Source organism: Myotis lucifugus, unplaced genomic scaffold (assembly GCF_000147115.1).
Source record: "Myotis lucifugus unplaced genomic scaffold, Myoluc2.0 scaffold_1, whole genome shotgun sequence".
NCBI lineage: Eukaryota > Metazoa > Chordata > Mammalia > Chiroptera > Vespertilionidae > Myotis > Myotis lucifugus.
The window spans coordinates 32,218,188-32,231,119 of NW_005871049.1; the positions used below are offsets into that span (position 1 = coordinate 32,218,188).

The 12,932-nt window shown below is 37.5% G+C and overlaps 1 pseudogene; it reads right to left on the minus strand.

Moving 5' to 3' along the window:
• Window positions 1-1,692: 1,692 nt before the first annotated feature.
• Window positions 1,693-2,360, minus strand: LOC102424133 (annotated as a pseudogene).
• Window positions 2,361-12,932: the final 10,572 nt, after the last annotated feature.

Sequence of the window (12,932 nt, forward strand, 5' to 3'; positions counted from 1 at the left end):
ACTTCTTCATCCTAGGTTAAACCCAGTTTGGTTCTAATTTTAGTTTTATGATCAAATTTATGATGTCTCATTCTGATCATATTTGTGTGTTAGTTATGTGCTTGACTCATTTGAAAATTTTAAGGATTAAAGAATTTGAAAATGCACTGTGGTACCTCTTTAGAATGAAAGTTGCCCTTCTTGCAGATTATTCTCTTTTCCCCTACCTATTTAAAAAATTTCCCTATTCTTTTGTTAAGAGATGTGCTTATTCTCATTATATGAACTTGGGGGAAAAAGAATTTTCCTACTGATAAAATTAAGTTCCTATGGTTTAGTAAAAATTTAGTGCCAGGATTCTTCAAGCAGGAAGCTGATATTTGATATTTGCACACCTTAAATATATGTGACACTATAGAGAATCAGGAGTGTTAATTCCTCAAGAAAGGGATTTCTTAAGAGAAAGTGTATACTGGTTCTAGTATCTAGTCTCATGCCTTATGTAACCAATAGATATTTGGGTTTCTAAGCTTACATTTGTGCCTTGAAATTAATACTTGTGTTTTTTAAAAGATGATAGTTCAGGATTTTACCACTTCTCAATCTATTACAAATTCAAACTCTGAACCAAGAAAGGGTGACTGTGTTTTATGCACTAAGTGGGTAGTTTGGTTGTTAGTTTCAGTTTTTAAGTTCTCTTCTGAAAATATTAAAAACCATGAAAATAGTTATTTTAGCAATAAAGAGAAATAGTAGCAAGCTTATTTTTTTCATGCTTGGAAGTTGTCCAGGAAACAATTTAAATATATTTTGAAAGTACTTTAATTTTTATATTATCATTTTACTATATATATAGTACCATATATCAAATATACCATAGAGTCCAAAAGACAATTAATATTCATTTTATCCTTTCATAATGAGGCATATTTAAAAGTTTGGATTTGGGTAACTTCCTCAACTTGATAAAGAGCATCTACAAAAAACCTATAGCTAATGTCTTGGTTAATAGTGAGAAATTAGATACTTTTCCCTGATATCAGGAATAGGTCAAAGATTTTCCTCAATGTTCTTCTAGAAGTCCTAGCAATATAATAAAACAGAAAAGGAAATAAAAGGTATACAGATTTATATCTCAGAAGGATAGAGAAATAATTTTTAATTACAAGTTTTCTAAAGCAAATGATGTGAGAAAAGGGAGGTGAGGGACCTAGAGTCAGGAAGAAGCCTGTCTAAAGTTCAGTCAAGTTGAGGAAAACATTAAGGCCATCTCAATTACGTCTTGTCTTGTTCCTCTCATCCCAGAAATGGAACTTATAAGGAACTCAAGTACTATGTGTGAATCCTATTCTTTCACTTGCTAAGATTCTGACCCTAACGTATGGATGCTCTTTTTCATTAGAGAACATTTATCGTTCAAGACAAGGAATACAGAAGGGTAAAAGTGTGAGGCTGGGAAAGACCTATAGAGTTGTGGGGGTTTTGTTTTTTATTTTTTTACAAAATACAAATAAAAGTTTATTATATAGAATTAGGCCTTTAAAGTTCATAGTTACCTAAGGCTAAAGAAAGACTAGGTAATTTTTAAAAACCTGCACAAAATTTTCATTTTCACTTCCTCCCACCCTCAACTATTAAAATGGCCTGACCACATGTTATCAAAACAAACACTATAAATAACACCAAGTCCTTTAAAGACAACTTTCCCAAACGTTATTTCTTAGCATAGGCGATCTTCGTGGCATTACACAGTGTGATCTTAAATCCTTGTGAAGCTTCCCTGACAGCTCCAGCCTGTCCATCATTTTCAAATTCAACAAATGTAATGTCATGCCTCTCAGGTACCAAACGTACCTCCTTGAAGCCAGGGAACTGATTAAACAGCATGGGTAACATCATTTCATTAGTCTCTTCTGGTAAACTATTAAGGAAAAACTATAGTTTGGAGGGTAATCAGGAACCTGAGAATGTGGTGTCGCATTTCCTTGGGTGTTAGCTGAATTTGGTGTTACCTGACCAGGCTTTTTATTTGCGGTTATAGCTGTCTGTCCCACAGTTTTGGCTTTTTTTTTCTCTTCTTTGTCAGCAAAAGTGCCACATGTTTTAGATATTATATCAGAATTTGTTTTTGCACACTGGATTTGCATTGGTTTACCATCAAATGGAAATCCTTGTAACTGTCTTAAGGCATTCTTGGATGAGCCCAGTTCTTTAAATATACAAAAGGCTTGCTACCTCATCTTCATGCTCTTAAATGCCACAATACCTACCACATGCCAAAGTCAGAAAACAGAGCATATAGGGGTCTCTTCAATTCTTCTTTTTAAAATTTTGTCATTTATATTATTGATATAAATTGTGTGGTTTGGTCTGACATCCATCTTTTGGGTTAAACTCTTCAAGTAGTCTGAGGTCTGCGTAGTGTTCTGTAAGAACCGAAAGCCCCAACGGAGTCTTAATAAGTATCGGAAATATGATATTGTCCCAAACTCCTAATAGGCATTTAAAACAAAATCAAAACTATTCCATAAAATTTATAAGAAATTGCAGTGTTTGATTTTGCACATGATTTCTGTTTTAATGCTATTTCTAAAATATTAAATTTTAAATTATTACAAAAAATTGATGCTAGTTTCTCTGGTTAGTGGGAGCTTCAAACTTTGCTACCTGTTGCATGGTCTGCACTGAAGAACAGTGGTCTTTGTAGGGCTGGTGGCCCAGCTACTTTGGATTGGCCTCATATTTTGGTGACAGCGGATCATTCATATTTTATCCTGTGCCATTGATCCAAAATTATGGATCCAATATTGTCTCTTTTCCTTAAAAGAAACTTAGAGTTTGACTCATGGATGTACTTTTCCTCCAATTTTCTTTCTTGAGTTGCATACAAGGAAAGCATTATCACTCAAATATGCTTTTAATCATCCCATCCATAACATTACCAGCAATCGGAACAGATTTGTAATTTGAGAGCCATGTGCAAAAAAACAGATATCTTGGGATATATTCCTAGAAGTGGGATCACACAGCTAGAAACACCAATCAGAAAGGATATATGCACCCCTATGTTCATAGCAGCACAATTTACCATAACTAAGATTTGGAAACAGCCTAAGTGCCCATCAGCAGATAAGTGGATTAAAAAACTGGGGTACGGCTCTACAATGGAATACTATGCTGTGCTGAAAAAGAAGGAATTCTTACTATTTGCAACAGCATGGATGGAACTGGAGAGCATTATGCTAAGTGAAATAAGCCAGTCAGAGAAAGATAAGTATCACATGATCTCACTCATTTGTGGAATATAATGAACAACATAAACTGATGAATAAAAACAGATCAGAGACACAGAAGCATCGATCAGACCATCAAACCTCAGAGGGAAGGTAGGGGAGGGCGGGGGGAAGGGGGAGAGATCAACCAAAGGACTTGTATGCATGCATGTAAGCCTAACCAATGGACACAGACACCAGGGGGGTGAGGGCATAAGTGGGGGATGGGGGGCAAATGGGGGATACGGACACATATGTAATACCTTAATCAATAAAAAAAGAACAGATATCTTGCTTTACTGATAAAATAGACAATTTTGTAAAATATTGGGCACTTATCTGTCAAAATGGGCCATTATATATTGAACTATAGTAAGAAGCAGCCACTGGGCACCTTCAGTACCTTTCATTTATGCTTAAATGCATTTAAAAAAAAAATCTTGTGTAAGACTGATCCAAATTCTGCTATATTTTAATTTACCTTGGACAAAACTGGGTAAATATTAATCAGGACAATACAAGTTGAAGAATAAATTTAGAATGCATAGTGAAGACAAATGTATTTTCTTAAATGATGAATTTTAATTAAATTTATTTCTATGTAAAAAATTTATCAAACATCAAGAAAACGATGAGGAAGACGAGGATAGAAAACTGTGTGGATTATCTTTTTCTCTCCACTGACTTTACTTCATATGCTGGGTGGCTTCTAATACAACAGACATGAAGGCTGTCCTATTATCTGCTTTTAGGATCCACTATTCTGTGTGGAACATTCAAAATGCAGGAGGATTTTCATATGTTGGAGTAACTATAGAACTCATGGTCAGAAGACTTGGTTTTAAATTCTTGCTCTATAAATTATGTGACCCTGGATGAGTTATGAAATCTTTCTGAGCCCTCAAATTCTCATCTGAAAAAATGAGAATAATAAAAATATTTTTGTGTTCTCTGTTACAAAGTTGTAATAAGCAGCAAATAATTTAATGTATTGGAAGATGCTGCAAACCAAAATGCACCATCAAGGATTATTACTTATGCTTCAGTGCATACATGGAACGTAGTCTGCGTTCACTGTATTTTCAGAAACTAACTCTCCATCATGTTGACATTTGCTAATTTTAAATCATGTTGCAAATGAATGGCTCAGATTGGAACACCTGCTATCATCATTTTTTAAAGAAAATGACTATCATTTGATTTACAAGAACATTTTATCTTAATAAGTTCAGTTCAGCATTTATTAGCATGTATTAGCCTGAAATTTCCTGAACAGAAAATCATATCTAATTCTCTTCTCAGATATCAGAGTATCAACCATATTATGCTTGAACACTATACTTAGTAGGAATTGCTGGCCTCAATAATTCTTATTATTTTCCCAGAAGTACTTTATAAAATATAGGGTTTGAAAATAAAGGAAAAAAGCAATAGTGTGGCTCAAGAGAAAACAAACCTTTTGGCATCATAGTTCTATATTATCTAAGTAGGATTTCAGCATTTTCTAGGCAATAACCTACTGTGAATCACTTATTCCATTTTATGTTATAAAAAACAATATATCCCTGACTGGTTTGGCTTAGTGGATAGAGCGCCGGCCTGCGGACTGAAGGGTCCCAGGTTCGATTCCGGTCAAGGGCATGTACCTTGGTTGCGGGCACATCCCCAGTAGGGGATGTGCAGGAGGCAGCTGATCGATGTTTCTCTCTCATCGATGTTTCTAACTCTCTATCCCTCTCCCTTCCTCTCTGTAAAAAATCAATAAAATATATTTTTAAAAAAACCCACAAAAACAATATAGCTTGGCTGGTGTGGTTCAGTGGTTGAGCATTGATCCATGAACCAGGGGATCATGATTCAATTCAGGTTGGGGCACATGCCAAGGTTGTAGGCTTGATCTGTGGTGGGTTGCATGCAGGAAGCAGCCGATCAATGATTCTCTCTCATCATTGATGTTTCTATCTCTCTCTCCCTTTCCCTTCCTCTCTGAAATTATAAAAACATATAAAAATATTTTTTAAGAACCAAAAAAATGAGACATATTACAGGACAGTTTCTAAAAATGAACACAAATACTCATTATTTCAAAAATAAACAAAATAATTTTTATTTAAAAAGAGTTATATTTTTTGGATTAGGTATTGCAAAGAAAGGCTGTGAAGACATCACAGAATTCATACTTGCTCTCATGCAATGAGCATTTATGAAGCATGGCACTATCCTAGATTTTAAAGGGGATGGGAAAGAAAGGAATGTTTGGCCATTGCCCAAGCAATGCAGTCGGATAGGAAGGTATAGGCATGAAAAGAAATGTTCAGTACTGTGTGATTCTGGGCTAAAATAAGCAATCTAATTTAAAATTCTATATTTACTTAGAGCAAGTAAGCATTTTGTTAGAGGGAGACACTAGAATAAATGTGGTAGCTGAGTTGAATATGCACATGACTTGAAAAGAGGGAATAGAAGATAAAAGAAGTTGCAAAATGGAGGAGCCACACAAGCAGACTGGACATCAGAAAGGAGAAAGATTTATGAAGTCCCATTCTTTAAAGATTGTATTGTGCTTCGCTGCCTACCTAGACTTAATGGTTTTATATCTTTGAAAACATGATTGTGTTAAGTGGAGAAAATTTAAAGAGCCATTGGAAAATTTCATTATCGTGTTGCCCTTAAACAGGACTAAATGGAACCTGTTCATTTTCCTTATTTTAAACCTCCTTAAAGGAAGACCAGTTCAACCTCATACTTCATAGTGACTGTCATTGTTTTCACATAAACATTTGCTTTGGCTCACCTTGAAACATCCTACGCGTGTGTTTTGAAGTATATTTTCTAAACTGGAAACCTCAGAACTTGTGAATAGCTTCTAAAGTGTGACATTGAAATAATACTATACTTTTTAAATTATTTTGTTTCTCCTGAATACATTCTACTGTATAGTGGTTCCTGAAAACTGTGCTGAATAAGATTAAACAAAAACAAACACTTGTTTTGTCTCCTAAGTATTATCCTTTAAAGGGCCTGATAGTCTATGATACTTTTTTTCTTAACATTGCTTAGCATTTTTTTTGTTTTATTGCTTAAAATATTACAAAGAGTAGTACATATGTCTCCTTTTTGTTTTCCTCCTTGACCTTTCCCCGACCTCCCCTACCCCCTAATGTCTTGAGTTCATTGGTTATGCTTATATGCATGCATACAAGTTCTTTGGTTGATCTCTTAGCATTTTTTAAATTGTTGACACTTTTACAGATGTCCCTCATTCCCTCCCCCCCATTTTGTCTTCCTCCAACCAGCCCTCTTCCCTCCCTCCTTTTGGCCATCACTACACTGCTGTCTGTGTCCAATTTTCAGTAACAGTATGGCTGAGAGTACAATCGATGGCCCCTCTTATGCACAGGGGATAAGTTCTGAGACCCCCAGTTGATGCCTGAAAACTCAGATAGTTCTGAACACTAATCACCTTCTCCAGCTCTGCTGGGAACGTGGCAGCAGCTTTTTCACTGGCAGACACTGCCCCTCCAGTAATTTTTACATTTTTTAGTCCAAACCTATTCCTGATCTGTGTGACCATCCTGTACTTGCAATAAGGGGCTTGGTCACTCATTTCAGGGGATTCCTTGCTGAAGTCTAAGCTCAGTGCTTTCTGAAGCAACATGTTCCCATAATGAGGACACATTCCCTGTTCTCATCCTCCACAGGTACTTTTAATGCCTTTTCCATCTTAACTAAGCACTTACCGTGCACTGTGACTGTAACGTTTGGAGTTTGAAGTGTGATAGCAAAACTTGCAGGAATTCTTTTTCCTTCACAATTTCATGGATAAAAGATTCATTCTTACCATCGATCTCAGCAACCTCAGCATACAATTCTTTTTCTTTCCTTATTAAGTCAACAACTTTCACCTTTTCACTTAAAGGAAGCACTTTACGGCTTCTCTTTGCCAACATCACTACTCTTGTGTTTTGGGGCCGTTATTAAGCAAAATAAGGGTTATCTGAGCACAAGCACTGTGATTCCAAGATAGTCAATCTGATAACACAGAGGGCTACTAATTGAGTAACAGATGGGAACCGCTACAGCATGGAGATTCCTAAGGGACCAGTCAAGTTCCGGAGGGACAGAGCAGGGTGGTTAGAGATCTCATCACACTTCTTAGAATGACATACAATTTAAAACTTAGGAACTGTTTATTTCTGGAATTTTCCATTTAGCATTTTAGACTGCAGTTAATATTTGGGAATTGAATCAGAAGAAAGCAAAACCACAAATAAGGAGAGACTGCTATATAGCATAATCTTAAAATCAGTTGCCCTTTAAGTGCTCTAGATAAATAAATATTCCAAGCTTTATTCCATTTTGTCAAGAATATTCATGTCTTTCACAATATGCATCTAACCACTGCATCAAAATACACATTCTGTAAACAGCATGAGGACAGGGAGTGCAGAAATTATGTCTTTGCTGGGGCCTTCACCGTCTGTTGGAATTTTATGAGGGGTCTAGGCATAGAGAAGGAACCTTTAGAAATCACATTTCAACCCTAAACTTTTAAGAACATCCTGAAATATAGTACTTTGTGGGTACATGTAGTTCAAGGATAAATAGAGGAGTAATTTGCCATTTGTACCAAATTAAATCAGACTTTCAGTTCAATCAAAACAGCTTGCAGCTGGATGCAATAATCTGATTTCCTGACACTCGGAGAAAAATTGAAGCCCTCCAAAAGGCCCCTGCTGATCTTCCACATGAAATACAGCTTGCTGGCAATATCACTCAACCTCTGAATGCCTTCACATTTAATAAGCTAAAAAAATGCAAATAAAGCATAAGGTTAGCTGGAATTGGCTCTCAGGTAGTGTTTTATGAAACGAAATGAAATAACACAGCATAATTTCTCTAAAAGATCATGCTCTTATTCTTTCTCAAAGCAGCTATTTTGTTAAATATGCCATTAGATGAATTTCTGTACTAGTGTCCTGGGAGTACTGTTTTGACATTGGCTGTGTGTTAAAGCATAATAAAAGGCTTTGGAGAACAATTTCTAGAATTCTGTTTGAATAACTTGCTATTTTCCTAGGTAGGTAATGAGGCAGCTAAAGGTAAATTGTAAAGTATCCATTAACTGTTGGTTATTCAAGATAGTGAGGATCCAAATGTACAGATACATGTAGTCCTGGCACATTAGTTCAATTTGGAACAATTGTTTTTTTTGTCTTGAGTTTTTTCTGTAAACTGATAAATGAAGGCCTTTCAGCAGGCTGAATGAACTTTTTCTAGTGCCCCAGAATTAAAAAATGCTGAGTTAAGGACAAAGAAGCACAAAGTGATTCTTTAGAAAGACCTTTTAAAGAAAACTTCTTGCATTTAAAATGTGAACCTCCTCTAGGGCAGTGGTCTCAAACCTTGGCTGCACATTAGAATCACCTGGAAATCTTTTCAAATCCTGATTTCTGGGCCTCATACTCCGGAAATTCTGTTTCTTTGTTATGGGGTGGGGCCACGGACGTGTAGTAACAAAGAAACAGAATTTCCGGAGGATGAGGCCCAGAAATCAGGATTTTGAAAAGATTCCCAGGTGATTCTAATGTGCAGCCAAGGTTGAGAACCACTGCTCTAGGGCTTATAATGAGGTTTTAAAACCTTCCTTGCTTCCTTTATCACCAGTCTTACACTCTTCTGAATAAGCACAACATTTAGGGGAGAAGCAGAGGATTAATGGAGGACATCATTCTGATGAAGAGTCCTCAGCATAGGGATGCTGGGATTTCCCCTTCCTTCCTTTGGGGGCAGGAAAAGAAGTGCTCAGCCCTTTTCTATTCAACATCCCAACAGGAAACAGATGGCACACTCAAGTAGGGCAGTTGTTGAGAGATTAGTGAAGGGACTATTTACAAAGGTGTGAACAGACTTAAGGGAAGCCAACAAGACACAGTGAAGCATCCTGGCTTTACCCACAGTGGGAAGCTCTAACCACCACTTGCCCTAAGAGAGAGGAGAGGAAAGGGTTGCTAGAACCCAGAGCTGTAGCTGGAGAGGAGGGCAGCCTGCCAGGTCCTATGGTCTTCTGAAGAGGGACACAGTCATTGGCAATGGGGGCCCCAGCAAGGGGGGGGGATCAAGGAAATAAATACCTCAGTATCTCTCTCCAGCCTCTGATCTTGTACCAGTACCTCCCTTTGGCCCAATGCAACCAGAAGCCAATGAGCAAAAAGAGCCCAGTTGAAGCTTCATGTAGAGAACAGCTTCTTAGGGACCCAGAGCAGAGAACGGAAGGTGGGAGTGGACCTGGAGGGAGGTACAGAGATTGTCCAGCACTTCAGGAGGGGGCACTTCAGGAGACTCATTCATGACGATTGGAGAAGTCTAGAAGGAGGCAGGCTTGGGATTTTATTCCCTGGCTGGGATCTTAACTACTATGCTGGTAGAAGAGCAAAGGCGATCCAGCTGCTCCCCACCCCGTCTAACCCCCAATTCTGTAGGATAAACCCAGAGGGTAATACTGGGGAGGGGGAGAAGAGGAATATTAAACCAAATATAATGTTGATATAATATTGAAGTGTGAAATTGTATTAGAGCTTTCTACTAACTAAAAGTCAATATGAAGTTTTAGGACTCATCTAGGATGCCATTAAGGGAGATAAGAAATGGTGGTTCAACAGAGCATGGTTGTAGTTAGTGATTGTAAAAGAGCAAAATCATTAAATGTTTGAAGGAGACTGAGTTAAGACTCTTCAGTAAATTACAGTGGAAAACGGGAATAGTCGTCCACGTGTACAATTTATGTGACAGTTTATGAGCTTTGGATCTATTGTGGCAACACTCCAAACAGGTAAACTGCATATTCTTGACTCTGATCTCTCAGCTGAAAGACTAGGACCAACACTTCTTTGCCTATAATGCTATCATGAAATTTTTATACTTCCTCTTTTCTTAAGAATTTCTAAGTCAGATAACCCTTAGTATAGAAATACTTATGGAAACCTATAGTGTTTGATTTTTACTACCAAAGAACTTTGCATTACTTTATTTCTCATTTGCCATGTACCATCTCACTGTCATGTATGTGATTTATTTTTAAGCAATAATAAACTGGGGACCAGAAGAATCAAGAGGTCCTATATCCTCCTTGAGGTTGGTAGCATCCTTAAAAGGCCTTCCCCCAGCACCAGGTGAGCTCTTTGGAGTTAGCTGAGATTACTCATTAGGTGTGTAGTCCATAGTTTTGCTCACTGACTTCTATCTCCTTGATACTTGAAAGACTAAACTTTCTGCCCTCTGTGACGGAGTAGAACCATGTTATTAGTTTGGGCCAATAAAATATTTGAAGTGGTATTTAAAATTTCTACACCAAAGCATCTACCCTTGATAGTTTAGGGTTGTCATATACTTTAGCCTCTTCTGATTAACATACCCGGGAAGGGTGAAAGTGTATATGTAGGTCCTGGGACCCAAGAAACATATTTCTGTCTCACAGATCTGTAGCCATATGATTTGCAGGCATCTGAAATCACATACCATGTTAAGATTTCTAGAGCCTCTCAGCCTGATTGGGAGCCACGTCCATGGACAGACTTACAGGGCCTTAGCACTTTGACACTTGATAAAAAATGGAGAATTCTCGATTAGTCTACCTGGGCTGTCAGAAACTGGTAAGATATATAAAACATCTTTTGGTAAACACTAGTCTTTTGTCCTATGTCCTGCCTCTTAAATAAATATGAACCTATTGATTCAGCCCCCCGTTGTGGTGGGGTTCTAGAAAGTTCCATTTTTTTTCTTGGACTCTTCTCAATTTCTTTTCAGTATGAAAGCAAAGGTGAAGCTGTCTGGTGTTAGGATTGTCTCTTCAGGCATCTGTGCCTCTGCTCCCACTCCCCCAAATCCATGGTGACAACCAAGTCAGGACCGAAAGTTCAAAAGCCCGTAGGAAAGCTGCAGAGCTCACTAAAAACATCAGACATTTTTTGGGGAAAAAAAGTAATGAATTATTTTGCAAAACCACTATTTTTCAAAAATAGGCTAATTTTTGTCATCTTGAATTACTCAAAACCATCGGGCAACATCCTTTAATTCTTTAAATATTACTTTCTATTCTTATACCAATTATGTACAGACATACTGTCCTTTTAAAAAGTAGCTCAATATCACATTAACCATACTTTTGACTACCACCATTAGTCTGAGTTCTTGCTTGGCCTATTTTGGAGACAACACTATCAGGAATTTTTATGATTTTTGGAAGCTAAAATTTAACACAGGTTCTCCTCACACAGACCCTTTTTGGATAATTTTTCTGTCATTCAGAATTCACCATACATGTGCCTGTTGGTTAGGTCCTATGAGTATTTTTGCAATTGAGAACCTTGTTTCCTCTCTGGAGTTTGACCTGTTGGTGCTCATGTCACCTGTCAACACTAATCCTCCTCTGGAATGATCCCCTCATATTTCTTGTCACTTGATGAATCCCAACTCCAATCTGAATCTCATGTAATCCCAGCCTTAGACTATTACAATTACTTATCTGGAAGGAGCTCCTTTTAAAAACCTTCCTTTCTTGGGGAGAATAGAATTCAAAGCCCCCCCCTCCCCCATCCCAGCTACAATGCTCTGAGTCATTATGTGATCGCTTGACCCTTTCTCTTACCAATAGTGTCAGTGACTTGGTAATGAGGGACACACAGAATCCAGTGTTCCAAAGGGGAAAAAACGAATGTATATTCTCTGCATCTGACTATGTCTTGATCACATTTCATGGTGACCAAATACCCAATTTAGAAATGTGGTGGGATAGAGCAGCAAATGTAAAGACAGATCCTCAACTTCTAACCCTTCTTCCTGTTTTTTACTTCACCTGTCTTCAAGAGATGAGGCTTTTAAAAATGAATTTCACTATATTTGAGGTTGATGCCACCTAAACTCCCCAAATGTTAACTTATCTAGCAGCAATGGTGAGCTCCCACTCTGGAGTCAAAGGCAGAGAGTTAGCTTTCAGGCACTTGACTCATAAAATCAATGACACATCCTCCCAAAGGATGGCCCTGGCCGGTAAGGCTCAGTGTCATTCTTTTTTTTTTTTTCTTTCCATTTTCTTAAAGTAACTTTTATTTATTTATTTATGTATATATGTATGTATGTATGTATTTATGTATTTATTTATTTATGTATTGATTGATTGATTGATTGTTTAAAGTATTACAAATAGTAGTACATATGTCTCCTTTTCTTTTTCCAATTGACCTTCCCCCAGTTTCCCCTACCCCCAGCATATGCCCTCACCCTCCTCCCAGTGTCTTGCATTCATTGGCTATGCTTATATGCATGCATACAAGTCCTTCGGTTGATCTCTTACCTACCCCCGCCCCCAACCATCCCCAGCCTTCCCACTGTCATTTGACAGTCTGTTCAATGCTACTCTGCCTCTGTATCTATTTTTGTTCATCAGTTTATAATGTTCTTTATTATCCATAGATGAGTGAGATCATGTGGTATTTTTCTTTCACTGACTGGCTTATTTCACTTAGCATAATGCTCCCCAGGTCCATCCATGCTGTTGCAAATGGTAAGAATTCCTCCCTTTTTATAGCAGTGTAGTATTCCATTGTGTAGATGTACCACAGTTTTCTAATCCACTCATCTGCTGATGGGCATTTAGGCTGTTTCCAAATCTTAGCTATTGTA